Source organism: Silene latifolia, chromosome 1 (assembly GCF_048544455.1).
Source record: "Silene latifolia isolate original U9 population chromosome 1, ASM4854445v1, whole genome shotgun sequence".
NCBI classification, from domain to species: domain Eukaryota; kingdom Viridiplantae; phylum Streptophyta; class Magnoliopsida; order Caryophyllales; family Caryophyllaceae; genus Silene; species Silene latifolia.
This window is the reverse complement of record NC_133526.1, coordinates 158,963,658-158,982,527: the sequence shown is the minus strand read 5'-3', so window position 1 is coordinate 158,982,527 and position 18,870 is coordinate 158,963,658. Positions and strand designations below refer to the sequence as shown.

General features: G+C 40.3%; 1 long non-coding RNA gene across 1 annotated transcript; it reads left to right on the top strand.

The window, feature by feature from the left end:
• The first annotated feature begins 11,318 nt into the window (after positions 1 to 11,318).
• Positions 11,319 to 14,053, top strand: LOC141607537 (uncharacterized). The gene is made up of 4 exons (XR_012526923.1): positions 11,319 to 11,520; positions 12,053 to 12,181; positions 12,389 to 12,474; positions 13,799 to 14,053. It is a non-coding gene; the product is annotated as an uncharacterized LOC141607537 (long non-coding RNA).
• Positions 14,054 to 18,870: the final 4,817 nt, after the last annotated feature.

The window sequence follows — 18,870 nt, the reverse complement described above, 5'->3', positions numbered from 1 at the left end:
TGAATCCCTACTATAAATACCCCATTTGTAATAATCAAAACCAAGCTCTCTTAACCAAATTCCGATATTAGAAATTCCTCTTAGATTAGATTATGAGTAGATTAGAATAGATTACTCTTTAATCTTTCCACAAATCACACATTAATCTTTCTTTTAATTATTGTTCAAGTTTATTATTGAGTAATTCAAGTTTATTATTGGGTAATTAGAAGATCATTTGGGTTTATTGGGAGATTGACAACCTTCCATCAATCATCAAGTACTTCTATTATTCTTTGCATTATTATTTTGGAATCTCCATAGGTATAATTCTCTTAATCCTTGTTTTAATTATTGTTAATCTTTCTTACTTGTTCATCATGTTTTGTCTTGTTAATATGATTGACAACCTTGTTAGCATGTTAAACTTGATAATGAGTGAGTAGTCTCTTAGCTAGGATTAGTGGGTAATTAGAGGAAACCAACATGGGATTAATCATGCTTAATCTAATATGTTTTCATAGCTAAATTGCTTGCTTGTTGTGATATCAACCTATGCACATGTTATGTTTTATGAAATGCTAAGCCTATGAATCCTTGCATTTTTACCCATCTCTTATCTACTCAACAAGACTTGTAAGATATAAACCAACTCGAGTCTTGTTAGACCATGCATAGTAGTTGAATAGGAGGAAATTAAGTCGAATTGTAGGTGTTTTACAATCTAATCGATTCGGCTCCGGGACCCAACTCTTCCTATGAACCGTAAGACATAAACCAACTCGGTTCCTTTACAACATTAATTGCTTGCAACTTTGTAAACATGTTTGTATGATCAACACCATGAATCCCCTATGAGCCCATGACATCCTAGTGCTTTTAGTCATTTGTTTACATTTCTTAGTTCATTGTTTGCTTTACTTTATTGCTTGCATTAGTCTAGGACACAACTACAAACCCAAACAAATTGTGACACTAGCATAAATTGAGATAGATAGACTTAGAACCCAAAGCACACCGTCCCATGGATCGACCTCGACTTACCACTAACTAGTTGTTTGTTGAGAATTATAAATGTATTTGATTGGGAGACCCAACGATATCACCCATCATTAATCCACTTATATCCGAGTCAAATATTATAATCAAGCATTAAAATCACCAATGAACATTAACAATTTTCAATTCCAGCTTCAAAGCCAGAAATTCAGGTCAGGAACAAACGCAGCAACTGCTCCACCTCTTCCAAAGGACGCGGCTCTGCTGCGCCTGTTCCGGGTTGAATTATGCCTCTGAACTTCTCTTGTTGCTTTGACCTAATTATTAGTTTACGTATCAATTAACTATTAATTGTAATATCGCTGCTAATCTGTTCGCTAATTTATTTTCCCTTTCTTTTCTAAAACCATCCGTTTTAAGTGTATTTTCGACGTAAATCAATCACCCATTGTAATTATTGTAATTTTATTTATTGTATTTGTATTTATTTCTTTATTTATTGTTTGTATGCTTTCACATGCAATCAACCTAAATTTCTACCTCGACATTAATTCATGTTAAATTACGTGTTTATCGACTTAGTTAATTCTCACATGCTAGAATCAATCTAATGGATGATGCATAGCATGCATATAATCGACAACATATCAAGTATGAATAACTACCGTAATCATTAGTAGAGGCCACTATAGAGGCGGGCGGGATTAGGTGTTCGATCAAAAGAGCTTCCTAATACGTACCCTCATCCCTTACTCCAGATCTTTGTGAACATCCGTGTTCATTGGCATCCACGTTAATCATTCTAGACATAGAATGCTAAGGGTAACGAGTTCTTGGTGTTCATGTCACTACTTTGTGTCTTGACATAGCAAGAGGTATTCGAACGGTTACCAATTTTCCACAATAAATTGGCGGCGACTCCATAAATGCAAAACTTGCTCGCTTTCTCCCGAGCGATCCCCGTGGGCCCGCGTCCACAGTTTGGCGACTCCGCTGGGGATTAATACACTTACGTGTAGCCAAGGGTAAAACTTAAATAAGGTTAGGGAATAGCTTGTACAAGACAGTTGTCGGTTTTCATAACTCGGTCTTCCTAGATCGTTTATTCGGCCTTCCTAGGCCCAACCCAACCCATTCGACCAATCGTCCCGTCAAGATGGTCCAAATTCTTATTTGGGCCTAAGGATGTATAGTGATTGACGTCAACCATACCATGGTACTTACTCTTGTTTGTATCAAGGACTTTCACTACTCGAGGAAATGGACTAGGAATCGGCCTTACTCCTGTTTGGTACGAACCTCTCCACAGATTTCGGGTTTGATTGTTCGGTATGGCAACCCACCCTTTAAAACCAAAACCCTTTTAAATGCACTCAGCATCCCGTTATAATGCCTGTTGTAATGCTTGTATTATATGTGATCACCATTTTCTAAACGAAACCATGACGAATTTTGTAAAATCCAAACCCCTTTCAAAATGTAAATTTTGGAAATAGGCCAAATTTAGCGCAAAACTAGTCGGAACTCTGTCCAATTGTCGAATCAAAATTCGGGCCTCGAAGCCCATTTCAAAACCTCACTTCGAGTCCACTCCTACAACTACACTATAGTTGACTAGGACCAACAATTCCAAACTTTGTCGTTTCTTCAAACCTCACTTGACACAAGTGGCACACTCCCACTTCACAAGTCAAAGCTTTCTTTGAGTAAGTGTGCTAGAATGGTCGATCGTGTTTTGATTCGTCGTCGATCTCTTATTCAGTTTTTCAAGATGCCTGGAACTAGTCACGCAAGTGTCAATGGACAACCACCGAATAGTAATGATCTAATCCTAGCCGCGTTAACCCGCCTCAAAGCAAGCCAAGACCAAGTGTATAATCGCCTCAACACGATCGAGGGCCGAATTGTTGCTGTAGAAAATAGGTTGCCTCCTGCAGAAAATGAAGTGCCTCATGATTTTGTGAATGACTTCGCGAATGAAAATCCACCACCTTTTGTGGGAGCACAAGAGGTCAACCCTCCCATAGGTTTGACTGAAGCTAAAAAACGACTCCAATACGTGGAGGAACAACTGATGTACCTAAAAGGGGATGATATCTATAGGGAACACAATCGCAAGTATGAGGCCGTGAGTTCCAAATTGCCAACCAACTTCAACATGACGGCTATCCGGAAATTCAAGGGGCACGAAAACCCTTTGAATAATATCCGTGATTTCAAGGATTATATGTCTATCAAAGGCATTAAACCCGAGATGTTCTTAAGGATCTTTTCTTCATCTCTTGACACCATTCCTAAGCAATGGCTCTATTCCCTAGAACAGAAGAAGATTGCCACCTGGGATGATGCCGCAATCGAGTTTGCTAAGCAATATGCGAATAATGCTGAGATCCAAGTCAATATGCGCACCTTAGAGGTTCTTACCCAAAATGATAAAGAAGGCTTCACCGACTTCCTAAGTAGGTGGAGGAAGACCAATACCCAACTTGTCGAATGTCCAGATGAAGCTACCCTCGTGGAAAAATTCGTGGACAATTTAAAGCCTATTTAAGCAAATCATTTGAGGTACCAAAACATTAAGACCTTCAAAGACTTAACGGTACTAGGGACAATGATCGAAGATTACATCCGTAAAGGACTCTTGTCCAAAACGGTAGGTCGTGGATATCAAGGCTCAATAAGTCGTTCTTACGGCTCTACTAGCAAGACTGATGAGGTTAACCTTCTCGAACCATCAAAGAAGAGTATCCCACAAAGAAAGTTCACAAATATTGGGGATACATACTCCAATGCTCTGAAGAGATTGATGAAACAGGGTAAAGCTTCAACCCATAAGGCCCACACCTGAACAAGAAAAGAAATCCAAGTCCTGGGACGAGAATTCGTACTGCGAATATCATAGAGGTAAGGGACACGATACAGAAAAATGTTACAAGCTAAAACATGTACTTCAAGACATGATTGAAGATGGTCGCCTACCAATACCGCCTGGAGGTAAGCCTAACAATACTCAGAATCCTCTTGGAGTTCTGATGATTACAAGTGACGAATCTACCTTAGATTGCTCACATCTTATCTCCCAAAAAGAGGAGGTAATCAACGGGATATGGACAGATAGCGAGGAAGACGTCTACCTCCAGGATCTTCCCTTAATCAAAGAAGCCGAACGCATCATAGATGAGATCATTAGCACGCTACTCACAGAAACTAGTTCGAATCAACAGAAAGGATGGAGAAAATCGATCAAGTGGACAAACAACCAAGGAAAACTCTTCAAGCTCACCACTGGAGAAGGGGCGATGTTCAAAGGAGAACCACAAGACGATGAATTCGAGTTAGAGTGAGAGTCCGAGTCCGAGTCTAGAGAAGTCCCTAGAGAGTCTCCTCCTGTCGTCACTCCCACTCCCCTTGTTCCTTATTGCTTAGTATCAAGTAGTAACAGTAGTTCGGGAAATGTCCCAATAGCTATCCCTTTACCGACACTGACTACTGAACAGATGGCCTCCTTGTTTCAACTCTTTTCAAATTTTAATATGAAAAAATCTGGTTCTGCTTACTCTTTGTGTTATTCTCAATGCAATTCTGTTTACGATGATAATGAGGATGACCCAGACCCAGACTCAATCGAAATACCTCCTTACATAGACAATGAAATACTACAAGAGGGGGAAGAGGGACTAGTTATAGAAACCACCGAACCCATCAACGTGGGAACCGAACTAGAACCCCAAGAACTTAGGATAGGGACGACCTTGAGCCCCGCCAAAAGGGCCAGTTTTATAGACCTCCTACACGAGTTCAAGGACGTTTTTGCTTGGTCCTACAAAGACATGCCAGGGACCGACAGGGATATCGCAGAGCATAGAATACCAATCAAACCAGGTTTCAAACCCGTGAAACAGAAGCATTGTCGAATGAGGACAGAATGGGCTCTTAAGATCAAAGAAGAAGTCGATAAGTAATTCAAAGCCGGGTTCATCAAAGTATCCTAATACTTAAACTGGGTAGCCAACATAGTACCCATACCCAAAAAGGATGGGAGAATCCGTGTTTGTGTTGATTTTAGAGACTTAAACAAAGCGAGTCCCAAGGACGACTTTCCTCTACCACATATCGACATATTGGTGGATAATACAGCGGATCACGCGTTGCTATCCTTCGTGGATGGATATGCAGGGTATAATCAGATCAAGATGGCCATAGAAGACATGCACAAAACTGCCTTCGTCACTCAATGGGGCACCTATATCTACACAGTTATGCCGTTTGGGTTAATCAATGTCGGAGCTACATATCAACGCACCGCAACTACACTACTACATGACATGATGCATAAAGAAGTTGAGGTATACGTAGATGATATGATTGTCTAGTCCAAATATAGCGAGGGGCACATTGCGAACCTCCAAAAATACTTCTCAAGATTACAAAAGTACAACATGAGACTCAATCCACAGAAATGTGCATTTGGGGTAACATCCGACAAACTCCTGGGATATGTCGTTAGCCAACGAGGGATAGAATAGACCCTTCCAAGATCAAAGCTCTAATCGAAATGCCGCAACCTCAAACAGAAAAGGAAGTTAGAGGATTCCTGGGCAAGGTGCAGTACATAAGTCGATTTATATCGAAACTCACCATGATCTGTGAACCTACCTTCAAAAAGCTGAAGAAAACGGATCACACCATGTGGGATGATGACTGTCAAAAGGCATTCGACCGAACCAAGGAGATACTAGCCAAGCCACCAATTCTCATGCCACCCCAACGAGATCAACCTCTTGGTTTATACCTCACAGTAACTGAAACAGCCATGGGTACTGATGTATCACTTTTATATATACTTTTATAGCTCGCTTTACATCATATTTCATACCGTTTCGTGCCTATTATATCATTTATATGCTTTATTTCAATGAATTGTCGATACTGCCGCTATTTTGTGTTTTGATGCAGAAATGACTCAATATGAGTGTGATCAATTTGAGATTAGCATAGCGGAGACGGCACGGTAGAGTACACGAAGCATGGCACGGGAAACGAGGAATCACGAAGACTAGAAGTGAAAGAAGAGAAGAAAGAACCTGTGAAGCAAGTTCCTCGATCGAGTCACTGCTGACTCGATCGAGCAGTTGTCCTCGATTGAGTCACTTGCGACTCGATCGACGATCCTCTCTGGCGGGTTTTATTTCCGGAATTTCCTAAAACGTTAATCTTTTGGTTATAAATAAAAGACTCGTGTTTTATTGTTAGACTACGTTATAGTTTGCTTGGATATTGCTGGAAAACTCTCTAGAACCCTAATCTTTCCCTTGTATGGTACTAATCTTTCCTCGTTAATTAATCATTATTGTTTTATGTTCTTCAATTATTGTTTTCATCTTGCAATTATGTTTTCATCTTTAATCATATTTGTTGTTGTTATTATAATCATGAGTAGCTAATCCCCTCATCTGGGATGAAGGGGATCTAGGTTAATTAAAAAGGGAAAATCAATTAGTTGCTATTGTTATCATTAAAGTTGTTGTTTGATTATTGTAATTCTTCTAGTTAATCACTTAAGGCCTGAGTTATTAATTAGTGTAGCGAATCGATCCTATCGCCGACCGGGTTAGAATTGATATAGGCTGCGATAATCAAATAGAAAGTAACTATTTATAGCGACCGCATATTAGAATCGATCTAAAGGGCATAATGGAATCGACCGATCTTATGACCTTAAACAACTTGATAAATCTAGTAATTGATTGATAATCCCCGACTGATTGACCTAGTGAACCTAATTCCTAGACTTTTAATAATATTGTTATTCATCCTTTATTTACATTGCAATTAGTTTGTTAGAATCAACTCAAACAAAACCCCCCGAAATCGGTTACTTCTAGATAGCTTAAATACTCTTAGACTTAGCTTTTACCGCCTCCCAGTGGATTCGATACCTGTCTTATCACTAGCTATTCTTGTTAGTCCTGAGATAGTTTTACTTTGATTTGGTAATACAACTTTAGCCATATCAAATTTGGCGCCGTTGCCGGGGAGGCAACAATTGTTTAGTCTGTTTGTGTTTATTTTGTCTTTTTGTCTCAGGGAACCCAGTTCCTTGAGACCGTTCTCACACTTTCTTGTTAGTTCCATTTATGCCCAGGTCTAATAGGTCCCAGATTATTCCTTTTGATCCTGAACCTGAGAAGACTTTTCGCTACAGACGGAAATTTAATCAAGAAGTGGGTCAAGTAGAAGACTTGAGTATACTTGACGTCGAAACGGCGAGCTCAACTGAGACAGCCGATCGGTCCTACGAAGAGGAAGAGGACGAAATTCCTATTCCTGAAATTCCAGTTATTACTGAAAGTCCTAAAGCCCCCATCATGCCTACCTTAGCCAGTCACTCTGAGCCAACCTTGGCTTCTATTCCACAAGGATTCAAGCTGCCCACGACTACCAATGGAACATTCGAGATTCGGCCATCTTACATCAATTTGGTGGAACGAAACATGTTTGGAGGGACAGCTGCTGAGGACCCTGCAACGCACATGGAGAAATTTGTCACTTACTGCTATTCTATTCCATTATCAGCTGGAGTGACACAAGATCAGGTGAAGCAGGTGCTCTTTCCTTTCTCTCTGAAAGATGGAACTGCTGAGTGGTTGAGGGATATGGATATGGATACTGAAGGAGTTACAGACTGGAATTCCTTGGCTCTTGCTTTCTACAAAAGGTACTTCCCACCTCAAAAGACTAATGCTTTGAGGAATCAAATTACTAGTTTCAAGCAAGCAGCTACTGAAGATTTAAATGAAGCTTGGACTCGCTTCAAGCGTTTAGTTCGATCAGTTCCCCATCATGGTTTCCCAAAGTGGTTCCTTTGCAACCAGTTTTATAACGGGTTGTTTGACGATCATCGTTCCCTTTTGGATTCATCTGCGAATGGGAGGTTTTAAGATAACACCAATGATGGTGACGCGTGGAAGTTGATTGATCATATTGCTACCCATACCGCCAGGTATGGAAATCCTAGGGGACACGCGAGGTACTGGAGTTGATAGTGCTCGGCAAAGACAAGTGGAGACTATTTCGGTCCAAATTCTTTGAGATAAAGACTACCCAATCATTGGGTAGTAAAGAGAGAGTTCATGCTATGAGTCCGCAAGTAGAGGAGACTTGTGCTAGATGCGGTTTAGATGGTCATGGTGCAGGTGATTGTATGAGCACATTTGAGCGGGTTAATGCTTTTCAAAGGCTTACGAGACAAGGTGCACAAGGTACACCTTTCTCCAACTTTTACAATGAAAGAACGAAGGAACATCCTTTCCTTCAATGGTCTAGTCAGAATGTGCAAAACCCGCAGCAGTCACAACCGCAGAAGAATGTTTATATCCCTCCCAACAATCGTGGTAATCAGTCACAAGGGGGATATCAAAGGCAAAATCAAGGAGGCCAGCAGTTTAACAATCAATATCAACAGCCTCCTCAACAAACTCCTCAACAAATTCCTCAACAACCTCCAAACAATGATATGGCAGAGTTGCGCAATCTTTTGCAACAAACTTTGTCAATGCAGCAGAAGCAGACGTCTCAAATTTCTGAGCTGATTGCCCATAACAAGATGCTAGATAATCAGGTGGCTCAGATGGCGCTTTAAAATCCATCAAAACAGACCGTGGGTCTTCCTCCTCAAGGCAAACAAGCTCATGAGCAAGCTAATGTCATTCAGCTGAGACGCGGTACTTCTTATACGAATCCCGACCTGCAAAGTCTTGAGAATGAAGTGCCCATTACTGTTGATGAAGTCCCTTACATGCATCCCAAAGGATTGGGTAATTTGGAGCTTAGTGATGATGAGAAAGAGCCTGACGAAGTTGAAACACGAGCTGACGATAAAAGTAAAAAAGACGAAAAAGCTGAACCTGCAAAGGTTCCTCGACCGAGTCACAGGCGACTCGATCGAGGATCCACCCAACTCGATCGAGTCACCCCTGACTCGATCGAGGATCCACCCAACTCGATCGATTCACCCCTGACTCGATCGAGGATCCAATATTGACAGCCGACGGTGTTTCAAAAGTTGTTTCTAAGGAGAAGCAAGCCGAGCCCATAACTATTTCTCGACCTTTTCCTCACCGACAACAAAAATCCAAGCTGGGTAAGCAGTTCGGTAAGTTTATGGAGGTCGTGAAGAATCTACAGGTAAGTGTCCCTTTTACTGAATTGGTTACTCAAGTGCCGGCTTATGCAAAGTTCACGAAGGAGATTTTGACAAGGAAGAGATCCTTTGACGCGGTGGAAACTATTGCTTACACTCATAAGTGCAGTGCCATGTTGCCAATTAATACACCACCCAAATTAAAGGATCCAGGAAGTTTTTCTATCCCTTGTCATATTGGTCATCTTTTTATTAGTAAAGCTCTTTGTGATTTAGGAGCTAGTGTCAGCGTTATGCCGTATTCTCATGCGTAAGAAATTAAATATGGGTCCGTTGTGATTACTAATATGACACTGCAGATGGCCGATAGATCAGTTAAGCACCCACTGGGGGTGTTAGAGGATGTTCCCGTTCGTATTGGGAAATTTTACATCCCCGTTGATTTTGTTGTCATGGACATGGCTGAAGACAACCAAATCCCTATCATCTTGGGCAGACCGTTCTTACATACTGCGGGGGCGGTTATAGATGTTAGGCAGGGGAGATTGACCTTAGCTGTGGGGGATGATACGATTATTTTCAACTTGGAAAAATCATTGAAAAACCCCATGATAGAAGAGACTTGTCATAGTATAGATGTTGTTGATTTTACTATTGATGAGTGTCTACCTATATGTTTGGACAGGGATCCTTTGGAGATTGTCCTGGTTTCTGATCCAGCTGATCAGACGGGTTCATGGAGTCCAGAAGTTCATCAAATTGAGAAGCTTCTAACTGGAGAGGAATGCCCACATCAGAAGGTATATAGTTTGGGTGTCACACCTAAGGTAACTGAGGTAAAGAAACCTGAATTAAAACCTCTTCCCTCTCATCTCAAATATGAATTTCTTGATGACTGTGAAATGAACCCAGTGATTGTCAATGCTAGCCTAATCGAAGGTCAACTATCGCTTTGTTGATTGTTTTGAGAACTCATAAAAAGGCCATTGGGTATAGCATTGACGATCTCAAAGGTATTAGTCCTGATTTTTGTATGCATAGAATTCACTTGGAAGAAGGCCACAAGCCTAGTGCACAAGGTCAGAGACGACTAAATCCTCCAATGCAGGAGGTGGTAAGAAAAGAGGTACAGAAATTACTTGATCTTTGGTATTATTTTCTCTATTTCGATTCTAAATGGGTCGATCTGTCCAAGTTGTACCTAAGAAGGGAGGTACTACAAAGTGTAGTGAAAAATGATAAGAATGAATTGATTGCTACTAGACTTGTCACAGGATGGAGGATGTGCATTGACTATAGGAAGTTGAACACGGCCACTAAAAAGGACCATTTCCCACTTCCTTACATTGACCAAATGTTAGAGAGATTAGCGTGTCATAGTTATTTCCGTTACCTAGATGGCTACTCCGATTTCTTTCAAATACCCATTCATCCTGAGGATCAGGAAAAGACCACTTTCACTTGTCCATATGGTGTATTTGCTTATAGGAGGATGCCCTTTGGTTTATGCAATGCTCCTGCTACCTTTCAGCGTTGTATGATGGCCATATTTTCTGATTACATAGAGTCTATCATGGAAGTCTTTATGGATTATTTCAGTGTATATGGTACTGATTTTGATGTTTGCTTGAGAAACTTGACTAAGGTTTTGCAGCGCTGTGAGGAGAGCAACCTTGTTCTCAACTGGGAGAAGTGTCACTTCATGGTTACTAAAGGGGTGGTACTCGGTCATTTGGTGTCAGGTAAGGGTATTCAAGTGGACAAAGCTAAGGTTGAGGTAATTGAGCAACTCCCGTACCCGGTTAATGTTAAAAGTGTGCGTAGTTTTCTTGGTCATGCAGGGTTCTATCGCCGCTTTATAAAGGATTTTTCTAAAATTGCTCAACCTCTAACTCAGCTTCCACTACTACAATTTAAGGCAAAGAGAACGCCCCTTCAAGAACGGTGGATAGCGGAATCGGTCTCTTTGTTATATTTAGTTTGGCGGCCATTTAGGATTCCAATAGAGAACGGTTGTTTGCTCAAACCGTTCTCGTACATTAACAAAGGGAACGGTTAGGTTTGACCAACCGTCTTAAAATATAAAAGAGACCGGTTATATATTCAAACCGTTCTCCTTGATAAAACAAAGAGCAGGGACCCTATCCTCGGCCGTTCTCTATTAAATCCCTAAAAACCCCACTTACACTTCATCCCAACTCATATCGTTATACAGTCCCTTCATTCTTATTACTTAAAACCAACTCTTAATTATGACGCTCATGACCTACTAACGACCTTATATCCGCCAACCTCTCACCGACCTCCACCGTGTTATCTCCGGCAGCCATCTCGTCACCGACGGCCCACATCCATCTCGGCGCAATTCGTCAACCTTCCAGTTCGCAATCCCCAATCAGGTATGATTCTTTATTTCAATAAGTTTTAAAGTTATCGAAATTCATATGTTTTTCGAGGATTTGTTTTCATTTTTCACTGAATTTTCGTTTTGTATGATGTTTGCGCTTTGAGATTCAGTTATTTTTATCATGCTAGGATACGATTAAGTTAGTTAGGGTTTTCAATTAAATTTGATCAGTATTAGAGATTGCAATTAGCTTTCCTTCTTTTTTAAAAATTAGGGTTTCTTTGTTTTACTTAATTGCTGATAGATTCCAATCCTTCTCGTTGTTGGATATGTAATTTAATGATTTGGTTAAGAAAATACCATAAATTTTTGCGTTACTCATTTTGTGATTAGTACATGAATCTTACTTAGTTTTAACATTGTGCAATTATTGCATCACTTTACTAGAGTTTGGTGTTGTGGAAGTGTTTTTCAATTGGGATCAGTCTATATCCAATATTTGTTAAAGTTCGTCTGTAATAGTGTCTATTTCTCCTTGATCAAAGGTGTCTTTGTCTGTTAATCTTGGTTGTTATCCTGTTCAGGTACGACATCATGCTTATATCATTTTAATTTTGGTGGTTGATTTCGTATTCAAGCTATATGAGCGGTACACTATACATGATAATTGTTTCTTGGAGATAGGTGGAGTAAGGTTCATAACAATGCGTAAGGTTTGTTTTCCATTTTTCTTTCTATTCACTTTTTACTTATTGAATCACAATTACATCAATGAATTGCATTAGCTTTCCTTATCCTCATTGACAAATTGTTATAGAAGATTTAGAACTTATTGAAAAATAAATGAGTTTAGAATACAAAATTTCTATTCTTTTATCCTATCCAACTGATGATATCTTTTAAATATACAAATCATGCAGTAGGGATTACACCGTTAGACAAGAAGAATCGATCTATCAATGGTGAAATATAAAACTGCATTACTGAAATTTCGTATGCTTGTCAGGTTTGCCTCTCAAGTCTTAAGAAGTAGAGTTTTATGAGTATATTTGTTTATGTTATTGTTTGGTAATGAGTTTAGTACCTAGCTATGTTATCCCCCGAACTCCTCTAATGATAGTAATGGTATTATGTTTACCATCAAATGGTCTCTCACAAGACCAACTTGAGAACACCCTACTCATATATTGTGATACATCATCGCTGTTCAGTGAATATGATCATTTAGTTTTGTTAGCTTATGATGAATGGGTCACCAATTTTGGTGCAATTTTTATGCTTATTTTGTTGCCCCCATTCATTTCATCTTACTATGTTTGTTCATTCCATTCATTCCATCTCAGTTACTATGATCATTTAATCGTGTTAACTAATTGCTAGAAATGTATTGTAGTCACATAGCCTTAATTATTTTGCCTTAATTTTGTTTATGACATCAAGTGAACTGACCAGGGGTGGATTTCGTATTTGGAGTAATATTTGTTGTATACTTGTATATGATTGTATTCTGAACTCCTTGTGCTATTTCTTGAATAATGTGTTGCTGTTGGTTATGCTTGTGTTGTTGTTTGTAGATTGTTCATTAACTTTGATCTTTCTCATCTCAGCAGAAATAAATTCTTTTGTTGTTCAAATTTGTGCATGCTGCTTGTCCGTAGCATAATGCAAGTCTTATGTTTTTGTTTACGACTGTAAGACTGAAAATAGAATGCTATGAGTTTTAGTTGGATTTTAATTAGCTTGTTGATTATTAAGTCAATTAACTAGTGAACAACCTTTTGATGCATTAGCTGGTTTGAGTTTTTGTGGATATGTGCCTGATGCAATCTCAAACATGGTTCTTAGATGATTCAGAGTATGGTTGATTTATTGTACTTGGGATTATACCTTCATTGCTTAGTTGTGACTATACACCTTCACCATTTGAATAATATATGAACTATATTATTCAAGCTCCTTTTGGATTGGATGAAGTAAGGATAATGGCTCCTTGTATTCTACCATGTTAAATCTCCCTCAATATGATTTAGGGTGCTGTTTCTGATATTCTTGTACTTGGTTTGAGTGGTTTTTGTGTAGGTGAACTGATGTATTGATTGTTTTACATGTGCGTGTGCTTTTGTCGGTGTATTGATCAGATGAGGTCTAATTTTGACTAATTTAGAATCGCTAATACATTGAGTTTTTAATGAGCATATTTATCATAATTATATGCCATATATTGGTGTGTCCTATGTGTTTAAGAGCCGCTCATTTTAATTATGTACCCGGTATCAAATATTCACGAGAGTCCTGCTATAGAATCTGATGCAAGCTTCATTTTTCTGCAGACGATGATTACAATTTTTTGAAGTTCGATTTATTTGCAGTATGATGCGACTAAGTGATGAGGATTGAAGAATTTTATTTATGTTTTGCACATGGTAGCGTATCTTCGATATTTGTAGGCTCTTAACAACATGATACGATATTGTATTTTGTTTCAATAAAATTTGTCCTAATGGTTCAAATTAAATCAGAAGGTTTTTCTTGTGTAAAAATTGCTCGAGTTTCTGAATTGTAACAGGTTTAATTCTTATGAGCTATACGATTCAATCGTGTAGGGTTACGATAAAAATAGAAATATATTTTTTTTAAAAAAATTACAGGATCAAAGAGAACGGTTAGTATCATCACAACTGTTCTCTTTGATAAGGTAGCACTAAGGCGCCAAAAAATCTAAAACTCTAACAAAGGGAACTCCCTTATCAAAGAGACTGGTTATTTCATGCAACCGTTCTCTTTGGTATATCAAAGAGAATGGTTCTAAAAGGCAACCGTTCTGATTGTTGTTACAAAGAGACCGGGTTGACTTGATTTCAACCGTTCTCTTAGATCAAAGAGAACGCTTGGCCACAGGACGGTCCAAACTACGTATAAGAACGGTTAGCAACCGTTCTCTTTGATCATTTTTGTAGTAGTGTTCTTCATAAAGATGCTCCTTTTGTGCTTACTGACAAGTGTATTCAAGCCTTTGACAGGATCAAACAAGCACTTATCTCAGCTCCTATTATCCGATCTCCGGATTGGAGCCTTCCTTTTGAGATTATGTGCGATGCCAGTGACTATGCAGTTGGAGCTGTTTTGGGGCAGCGAAAGGACAAGGTGTTACATGCCATTTACTATGCAAGCAAGACTCTCGTTGATGCCCAAATCAACTATGCTACTACAGAGAAGGAGCTACTTGCAGTTGTCTATTCATTAGACAAATTTAGAGCTTATCTTGTTGGTTCTAAAGTTATTGTTCACACTGACCATGCAGCTTTAAAGTATCTTTTAACCAAACAAGAAGCTAAACCTAGACTTATTAGATGGATTTTATTGTTACAAGAATTTGATTTAGAAATCCGATGATAAGTCCAGTGTTGAAAAATGTTGTTGCAGATCATTTGTCCAGATTGCAATTTTCAGGAAGAGAGATCTTGCCCATTGATGACTCTTTTCCAGATGACCAGCTGTTAGCTGTAGCTACAAATACTCCATGGTTTGCAAATTATGCCAATTATTTGGTAGGAGGTATGCTTCCTCCTGATCTTTCCTATCAGCAGAAGAAGAGGTTTTTGCATGATGTGAAGCGATATTTCTGGGACGACCCATATCTATTCCGGGAGTGCGCAGACGGTATCTACAGACGATGTATTCCAGAGGGTGAGGTACGTGCCATCCTTTCTCACTGTCACTCTTCTTCTTATGGAGGTCATCATGGTCCTTCTAGGACATTTGCTAAGGTAATGCAATCGGGTTTTTATTGGCCTACTGTCTTGAAGGATGCTACTACTTTGTCCGTTCTTGTGATGCACGTCAAAGGACGGGCAATATCTCGCAAAGGCATGAGATGCCTCAAACTGGAATCTCCGAAGTAGAGATTTTTGACGTTTGGGGCATTGATTACCAAGGGCCGTTCCCTACATCTTTTGGGAACCAATACATATTAGTAGCAGTAGATTATGTTTCTAAATGGGTGGAGGCAATTGCCACCCCCACTTGTGATGCTAAATCTGTTGTTAAGCTGTTTCAGAAGACTATCTTTCCATGATTCGGAGTGCCTCGTGCAGTGATCAGTGATGGAGGCAAGCATTTCAATGAGCGTCATCTCAATTCTCTCTTGAAGAAGTATGGCGTTACACACCGAAGAGGATTGGCTTATCATCCTCAAACCAGTGGACAGGTAGAGATTTCCAACAGAGAGCTGAAACAGATCTTGGAAAAGGTAGTAAGCAAGAATAGAAAGGATTGGAGTCGGAAGCTCGATGATACTTTGTGGGCCTACCGTACTGCATTCAAAACGCCGATTGGAACCTCACCATACCGACTTGTCTATGGCAAGTCCTGCCATTTACCCGTGGAGCTTGAGTACAGGGCTATGTGGGCCATAAAAGAGCTGAATATGGATCTCTCACTGGCGGGTGAGAAACGACTGATGCAGTTGAATGAGCTTGACGAATTTCGACTGCATGCCTATGATAGTGCTCAAGTATACAAGGAGCGAACGAAGAAGTGGCATGACAAGCATATCTTGCAAAGAGAATTTCATGTTGGTGAGAAAGTTCTCTTGTTTAACTCTCATTTGCGCTTGTTTCCAGGTAAATTGAAGAGTAGATGGTCTGGACCGTTCACTGTTACTGATGTGAACAAATTTGGGTCAGTTACACTGCATTCTGACACAGGAAAGACCTTCAAAGTGAATGGGCAACGCTTGAAAACGTACTATGAAGGTGCTTTTGTGGGGGTAATAGAGGCTCTTGACCTCTTCCCCATTGATTCTTCTCACTGATGAAGAATTACGGTCGTGCGGGACCGCAAAAACCAGCGCTACCGAGAGGCAGCTCGGATTTTGTAAACTATTAGTTTGTAATTAGGATTTAAATTCACGTATTGCTTTTGTTTTTATGTTTCCTTGAACTTGGACAGACGAGGAGAGGGTACTTGATATGCTTTCAAGTGTCTTTTGCAGGAATTTTGACGGGATTTGAAGTTATGAGTAACAAAAGACGAAGAAAGGAGCCCCAGCCTGGTTCCTCGATCGAGTCAGCTGCGACTCAATCGAGGAACCTATCAGCTCGATCGAGTCAGCTGCGACTCGATCGAGGAACCTGCGAAGAATTTAGAAAAGTTTAAAACGAAAGTTGGGTATTCCTGAAAATGGTTCCTCGATCGAGCCAGCTGCGACTCGATCGAGGATCCAAATTGGATCGGGTTCCGCGCTTTTCTTTGACCGGTTTTTGTGCTTCTATTACTCAAATTTCTTTCAATGCTCTTCTTCATTTCGTGCTTCTTCCCTGCATTCTTCCTCCTCTATTACTCATTCTCTCTATATTCATCATCAATCATCATCAAAACTCACTTAAAACTTGTGCTTACTTGCTTATTACTTGTTTGAATCGTTCTCTTGTGCTTATTTTCTCAATTCCATTGCTTAAATTGCTCAGGTAAGTCGCGATTTGGCCTCTATGTGTCTCGAAAATTCTGATTTTTCTTGCTTAATTATTGAGTTTATTGTATCAAATCTTCCATTGCTAGTTTACAATTGCTATTTCCTTGCTTTCTAGCCCCTTAATTGTTGAAATTCATGCCTAATTTGCTAATTTGGGAATTAGAGTTCTTCAAAATCCGGGTAGAAATTTTGCATTAAATTGGTTAGAATTGTATTCTATTGCTTGGAATCTTCCATATATGATACATACTCATGTTCCCCTAAGTTTTTGGATGCTTTCATTGTCATTTGGAGTCTTAAAACTTGATTTTTCGGACCCATTATTGCCAAAAACGGGACTGTTTTTTTGATGAGGTTGAAGTTTGATTTTCTACTTGCTTTTATGCAGATAATGTCGACTTCCGGGCAAGGAAATAAGCGGACTAGAGAAAGGCGAGCCCCGGTTCAGCAACCCGAGGTGATTCCTGAAGAGATTGTGTCTTCGGAGGATGATTTGTCTCCCTTAGACGATTATCCATTTATTGAATTTCGTGACAAAGCATAGAAGGACATGTTTGAGCATTTGTTAACCAAGTCTATGAGTGCCACTCGATGTGTTGATAGGAAAATTTTGCGAACATTGAAGATAGACGACATTATGTTTGGCATGTTTAATGAAATCGGGTTGCAGGGTCTTTTCACGCTCCACGAGTTGTCTTACCCTGCCCTAACTCTCGAATTTCTTAGCTCTTTTACTTATTTCCCCAGTGATCACCTAATCAGATTTCGTTTGCTTAATGTTGAACGGTCTTTAACCTTTGGCCGTCATTCTGAAATCCTGGGATTGGATAAGCATACTGAAGGGGACTTGTATGGTGTTGGTGGGTTGTCTGCTGTTCGTTATTTTCCATTGTTTACTGGTTATATGGATGCGGATGTCAGTGCTATGGCTTTGTTAGATGTCCAACACGTTTATCTTCGAATGTTTTTGAGGTATTTGAGCTATTTGCTGTATGGTCGGACCGATAAGAGCAAGACCTCCACTATTGAGGTCTTAATACTTGCTAGTTACTTGAATCCTTATAGGGAGGAGACATTCCAATTCTCTCCCCCTTCTCTTGTCTGTTCGGCGTTTGATAGGATGATCGGGAGGTACGGGAACCTTGACTGTGGTGCTCTTGTCACCAAGATTGCTAGGGCTGTTTGTGACTTTGAGGGTGATGACCCATATGAGCCCATGGCTGACTTTGAGCCACTTGTTGATGATGACCACCTTCGCTATGACATTTCTTATCTTGATATTAAGAATGGGAAGGACCATTTCGGAGGGTGCGGTGAGTCATACATGCTTCTTCCTTGCGCCCGTTTTGCTGTTGACCCCCTCGAGGAGAGTACGGCCGTGGAGCGACCCCCACCCGTTACATATCCGATTCCGAGGATCTCTTGGTTACTTTTCCGGGTCTAGTACTACTACCAAAGACGGCGGCGCGCGCAACGTCGTGCACCCACTACCCATCGCCGGGCTCCTTCCGGCCCGCTCCTCCACCACCTCCTTCAGCCTATCCCACTTCAGGCTATGCTCCGTGCTACCATTTTGACCCCGTCGTTGAACGGGAAGTGAGGATGCATACGGGCATCAACACTGCTTTGACAGAGAGGAGGATGTGGGAACAGATGGAGGCTATGACTTTAGCTTCCGGGGGGCAGTATCGCGGTGTGTCACCTTCTTATTACACTACTCCTGGTGACGACAGTCGTGTGTTCCATCTCTACGGAGTGACTCCTACGGAGTTTGGACAGTTTAGCACCGAGTTTGGTGCATTAGGCCGTCCCTTCTACACTCCAGTCCGCCCCCCTCAGCCTACTTCTGTTTTTGCGGAGGACACCGGCATCCCTTGTTCCCAGAGAGGCCCGTTTGGCCAGTTTGCTGCTTCTACTTCCACTGCTGCT